Here is a 6,409-nt window from a genome sequence, read left to right on the forward strand (position 1 = left end):
AAACCAGAGATGTTTGTGTGGATGTGGAGAAAAGGGAACACTTCTACACTGCTGGTGGGAATGCAAATTAATTCATTCCTTTTGGAAAGACATCTGGAGAACACTGAGAGAACTAAAAATAGACCTGCCATTTGATCCTGCAATTCCTTTATTAGGTATATATGCAGAAGACCAAAAATCGAATTACACAAAGATATTTGTATCAGAATGTTTATTGCAGCCCAATTCATAATTGCTAGGTCATGGAAGAAGCCCAAATGTCCATCAACTCACAAATGGATCAATAAATTGTGGTACATGTACACCATGGAATACTATGCAGCCCTAAAGAAGGATGGAGACTTTACCTCCTTCACGTTTATATGGATGGAATTGGAAAATGTTCTTCTTAGCAAAGTACCTCAAGAATGGAAGAAAAAGTATCCAATGTACACAACCCTACTTTGAAATAAATTCATAGCTTTTATAGGAATGTCATAACCTAGTTATAGCCTTAGAATATGGGAAGGGGGTGGGAGATGGAGGCGAGGGAGGTGGATGGGGGAGGGAGGGAGATTGGTGGGGTCACCTCTATGGTTTATCTTACAAGGGTACAAGTGAATCTTTATAAAAGCAAAGTATGAACGTTTTAACTCAATAACTAAGAAAATGGCATGAAGGTTATGTTGGCCAGTTTGATGAGAGTATTTCAAAATGTATATGAAAACAGCGCACTGTACCCCATGATTGCATTAATGTACACAGTTATGCTAGAGAAAAGTTATGCATTAATGTACACAGTTATGCTAAGAAAAAAAAAAAGACCAAGAGGGAGAAAATGTAAGGACATGGTTGTGAGATTTTATACCATGTGTGAAATGGTATGATTTATTTGAAGGTAGCCTGTGGTAAGCTAGAGATTATTTACAAACTCTAAAAAAATCACTAAAAAATTAAAAACAGAATGATCACCTAAAGAAACAAAGGAGATGAGGTAGAATCATACTACTGAATAAATTCCAAAGAAGACATAAAAATGGAACAAATAACAAGATGATAGACTTAAAGTCATATCAATAGCATAGATTAGGGGTTGAGCAAGATGGCCAAATAAAAACCTCCAGCAATTGTTCTTCTACAAAAATACCAAATTCAAAAACTATCCACACAAGCAAACACCTTCAGAAGAACCAAAAATCAGGTGATCAATCATTCTACCTGGGAACTATTAAGGAAAGAGGCACTGAAGAGGTCAAGAATGATAGTCTTGCATTGACTACATCACCACTTACCCATCCCCCAACAGTGCTGTGTCAATGCACCAAGAGGAGAGAGAATCTGTGTGCCCAGGGGAGGGAGAGTGAAGTAATTGTGGGACTGTGCGTTGAAACTCAGGGCCACCATGGCACACAGTAACAAAGTACAGGGTAGAATTCTATTGGTCCCCATAGAGGCAGGATTTAGACCATCCCAGCCAAAGGGAAATCTGCAAACTCTGGCTAGCCTCACAACTGGATGAAAAAAGTCTGAGGCCTGGATTAAATGGCTGCTCTGGCTCAGAGCCAGTGGACTTCGGGTGCACATGATCTAGTGAGACACCAGTGGTAGAAGACAAACCAGTGCTTTTGTTATCCTTCCCCTAAGTATAGGCAGCATGGCTCAGGTAGAGCCTTCTTCCACTTGGGGAAAATAAAGGGAAGAGTTCAGAGGACTTTGTTTTGCAACTTGAGTATCAGTTCAGCCACAGTAAAAGTACCAAGCATACTCCTGCAGCCTCAGACTTTACTCCTTAGCTCTAGGATGGCCTTTCTGGACCCACTCTAGGCCAGAAAAAAATATGCTCGCCTGAAAAAAAGGACCTGACAGAATTCATCATCTATTTATTAAAGAATCCTTGGGCTTTGAATAAACATCAGCGGTAGCCAGGCAACTGTCACAATGGGCTTTCAGTGGGAGTGGGCTGGCTTCAGTTGCGACCAAGCATGGGTGGCCATAAGGTAGTGCCTACATCACTTCTCCAACTTCAAAAGCACAGCACACAAAGTAAGGGAAGAGAGTGAAGGACTTTACTTTGTAACCCAGGGAATTCTCCCATATCTTTCTCAAGTGTACCAAGGTGGTACCACAAAGAATCTTCAAGAGTCACAGCATTGCCTTGGCGCCTGTGGCTCAAGTGGCTAAGATGCCAGCCACATACACCTGAGCTGGCAGGTTTGAATCCAGCCCAGGCTCACCAAACAACAATGATGGCTGCAATCAAAAAACAGCTGGGTGTTGTGGCAGGCCCCTGTAGTCCCAGCTACTTGGGAGGCGGAGGCAGGAGACTCACTTGAGCCCAGGAGTTGGAGGTTGCTGTGAGCTGTGATGCTACAGTACTCTACCCAGGGGGACAGCTTGAGGCTCTGTCTCAAAAAAAAAAAAAAAGAGTCACAGCATTATTGGGCTTGAAGCACCCCCAGTACTGATACAGCTGCAATTCCCTTTAAATATCTTGAAAGCCTTCTCAAGAAGGATGGGTTTAAACAAGCCCAGACTCTGAAGACTAAAATAAATGTCTAACTCTCCAGTGCCCAATATCAACAAATAACCGCATGCATCAGGAATATCCAGGAAAACATGAACTTATCAAATAAACTATATAAGTACCAGTGACCAATCCTGGAGTGATGGAAGTATATGACCTTTCTAACAATTAAAGTAGCTGTCTTGAAGAAACTAAATGAACTTCAAAACAACAACAGAGAAAAATTCAGAAGCCTATGAGAAATTTAGCATAACATGCCCCCTGGGTGAAGGGCTCTTCTACAAAGGGAATTTTACCCTGGAAGTGAGAACAACATAACCTAAATATTGTACCCTTGTATTAATTTGAATAAATTTTTTAAAAAGAAATTTAACAAAGAGGTTGAAATAATTAAAAAATCAAGCAGAAATTCTGGAGCTTAAGAGTTCAATTGACAGACTGAGAAATGCATCTGAGTCTCTCAACAGCACCTGTGAGAGACACAAGAAAGAATTAGTGAGCTTGAAGATAGGCTATTTGAAAATACAGTCAGAAGAGAAAAGAATAAATAATGAAGCATGCCTATGAAATCTAAAAAATAACCTCAAAAGAGTAAATCTAAGAGTTATCTTAAAAAGGAGTAGAGAGATTGGGGTTGAAAGATTATTCAAAGAAATAACAGAGAACTTTCCAAATATTAGAGAAAGAGCAATATTCAGTTATAGGAAGGTAATGAACACCAAGAAGATTTCACCTCCATGTGGCTACCTCAAGGCATTTAATAATCAAGCTCCGAAAGGACACACACACACACACAGGAGTTCCAATATGTCTGGAAGCAGACTTCTCAGTGGAAACCTTGCAGGGCAAGAGAGAATGGCATGACATATTCAAAGTGCTGAAGGAAAAAACTTTAACTCTGGAATATTGTATCCTATAAAAATACCCTTCAGACATGAAGGAAAAATAAAGATTTTCCCAGACCTGTCCTACAAGAAATGCTAAAAGGAATTCCTCAATGTAAAAGAAAAGGACATTAATGAACAATAAGAAATCATCTGAACATATACAATTCACTAGTAACAGTAAGCACACAAATACAGAATATTGCCATAAATGTGGTGTGTAAACCACTTATATCTTGAGTAGGAAGACAACGACAAACATATCAAAAACAACCACAATAACTTTTTTTTTTTAAACAGTCTCACTATGTCGCCCTCAGTAGAGTGCTGTAGCATCACAGCGAACAGTATCCTCCTGGTAGCATCACAGCTCACAGCAACCTCAAACTCTTGGGCTTAAGCAATTCTCTTGCCTCAGCCTCCCAAGTAGCTAGGACACAGGTGCTTGCCACAACAGCCAGCTACTTTTTGTTGCAGTTATTGTTTAGCTGGCCTGGGCCAGGTTCAAACTTGTCAGCCTCAGAGTATGTGGCTGGCACCATCACCACTGTGCTACAGGTGCTGAGCCCACAACAACTTTTTGAGAAATAAATACCATAAAAAGACATAGATGGAAACAAAAAGTTAATAATAAAAAGCAGAGGAGTGGAGTTAAAGGTTAGGATTTCTTGGCTTGGCGCCTGTGGCTCAAGTGGCTAAGGTGCCAGCCACATACACCTAAAGTGGCAGGTTCGAATCCAGCCTGGGCCCACCAAAAAAAACAACAATGACAGCTGCAACCAAAAAATAGCCGGGCATTGTGGTGGGCGCCTGTGGTCCCAACTACTTGGGAGGCTGAGGCAGGAGACTCACTTGAACCCAGGAGTTGGAGGTTGCTGTGAGCTGTGAGGCTCTGTCTCAAAAAAAAAAAAGGTTAGGATTTCTGCCAGATTTTTCTTTGCTTCTTTGTAAGAAGAGTTATTATATATTTAAAATAATCAGCTATAAGATTTTGCTTGCTAGCATCTTGTTAACCTCAAATCAAAAAAAAAAAAAATCCTACAACAGGGGCAGCGCCTGTGGCTCAAAGGAGTAGGATGCTAGCCCCATATGCCAGAGGTGGCAGGTTCAAACCCAGCCCTGGCCAAAAAAAAAAAACCTACAACAGGTAGACCAAAAAAGTCAATCAATTAAAACACATTACCAAAGTAAATCATTTTCAACAAAGGAACACAGAAAGGATGGAAGAGAGAACCACAAAACAACCAGAAATTAAATAATAGGGCAGAGATAAGTCCTTACCCATCAATAGTAACATTGAAATCCTAACCCTCTGGGAGGCCAAGGTGAAAGGATCACTTGAGCTCAGAAGTTCAAGACCAGCCCAAGCAAGAATGACACCCCATCTCTACTACAAAAAAAAAAAAGATAGCCAGGCATTATCCAACCTACCTGGGAGGTTGAGGCAGAAGAATCACTTGAACCCAGGAATTTGAGTTTGCTGTGAGCTAGGCTGACGCCACAGCACTCTGGCTTGGGCAACTGAGGGAGAAGCTGTCCAAAGAAGAATAATAACAGCAACAACTTTGAATGTGAATAGACTAACTCTCCAAAGAGAGTGGCTGAATGGATAAAAAGCCAAGAACCAGTTATATGTTGTCTACATGAAACATACTTCACCTATAAAGACACGACTGAAAATAAAGGGATAGAGAAAGATATTCCATGTAATATTCCATGTAATATTCCATATTCTGGAAACCAAGAACGAACAAGAGTAGCTATACTTCTATCAGATAAAATGTATTACAAGACAAAACTGTAAAAAGAGACAAAAAAGGCCAGACTCTGTGGCATGAGCCTGTAATATTAGCACTCTGGGAGGCCAAAGCAGGTGGGTTGCCTGAGCTCACAAGTTCAAGACCAGCCTGAAGAGTCAGAACCCATCTCTAAAAAAACTAGCTGGGCATTATGGTGGGAACCTGTAGTCCCAGCTACTCAGAAGGCTGAGGCAAGAGAATCTCTTGAGCCCAAGAATTTGAGGTTACTGTGAGCTATGATACCACAGCACTGAACCCCAGGGTGACTGAGTGAGACCCTGTCTCAAAAAAAAAAAAGAGAAAGATATAAAGAAGGTCATTATATAATGATAAAGGGGTCACTTCAGCAAGAGGATATAACAATTATAAATATATATGCACCCAGCACTGGAGTATATGCACCCAATACTCAGATATATTAATATAAAGCAAATAGTATCAGAGGTAAAGAGAGATATGGACCCCAAAACAATAATTGCTGGAGACGCAGACACTTCTCTTTCAGCACTAGACAGATCATCTAGACAGAAAACCAACAAAGAAACATTGGTCATAATGGGCGCCATAGATCAAATGGGCCTAATAGATATTTATAAAATGTTTCATCCACAACTTCAGAGCATGTACTCATCTTCTCAGCTAATGGATAATTCTCAAGGATAGACCATATGTTAAGTCACAAAACAATTTCAAAAAAATAAAAAAATTCAAATCATACCAAGTATATTCTCCGATCACAGTAGAATAAAACTAGAAATCAATAACAAGAGGAATGTTAGAAAATGTATAAACATATGGAAAGTAAACAATATGTCCTGAATACCAGTGGGTCAGTGAAAATATTAAGAAATAAATTTAAAATTTTCTTAAATGAAAATGAAAGCACAATATATGAAAAGCTATGGGATACAGAAAAAGGAGAAATAGGAAAGTGTAGAGCTAAGTGCCTACATCAAAAAAGTAGAAAAGCTTCAAAGAAATAACCTAATAATGCACCTCAAAGAATGGGAAAAACGAGCAAATAAAATCCAAAATTATTAGGAAAAAATAAAAAAACAAAGATCAAAGCAGAGGCAGTGCCTGTGGCTCAAAGGAGTAGGGTTCCAGCCCCATACGTGGGAGGTGGCAGGTTCAAACCCAACCCTGGCAAAAAACTGCAAAAAAAAAAAAGATCAAAGCAGAAATAAAATCAAAACCAAACAAATCGACAAAATTAAAGGGTT

This window comes from Otolemur garnettii, unplaced genomic scaffold (assembly GCF_000181295.1).
Source record: "Otolemur garnettii isolate 467f Iridium unplaced genomic scaffold, OtoGar3 scaffold00119, whole genome shotgun sequence".
Lineage (NCBI taxonomy): Eukaryota > Metazoa > Chordata > Mammalia > Primates > Galagidae > Otolemur > Otolemur garnettii.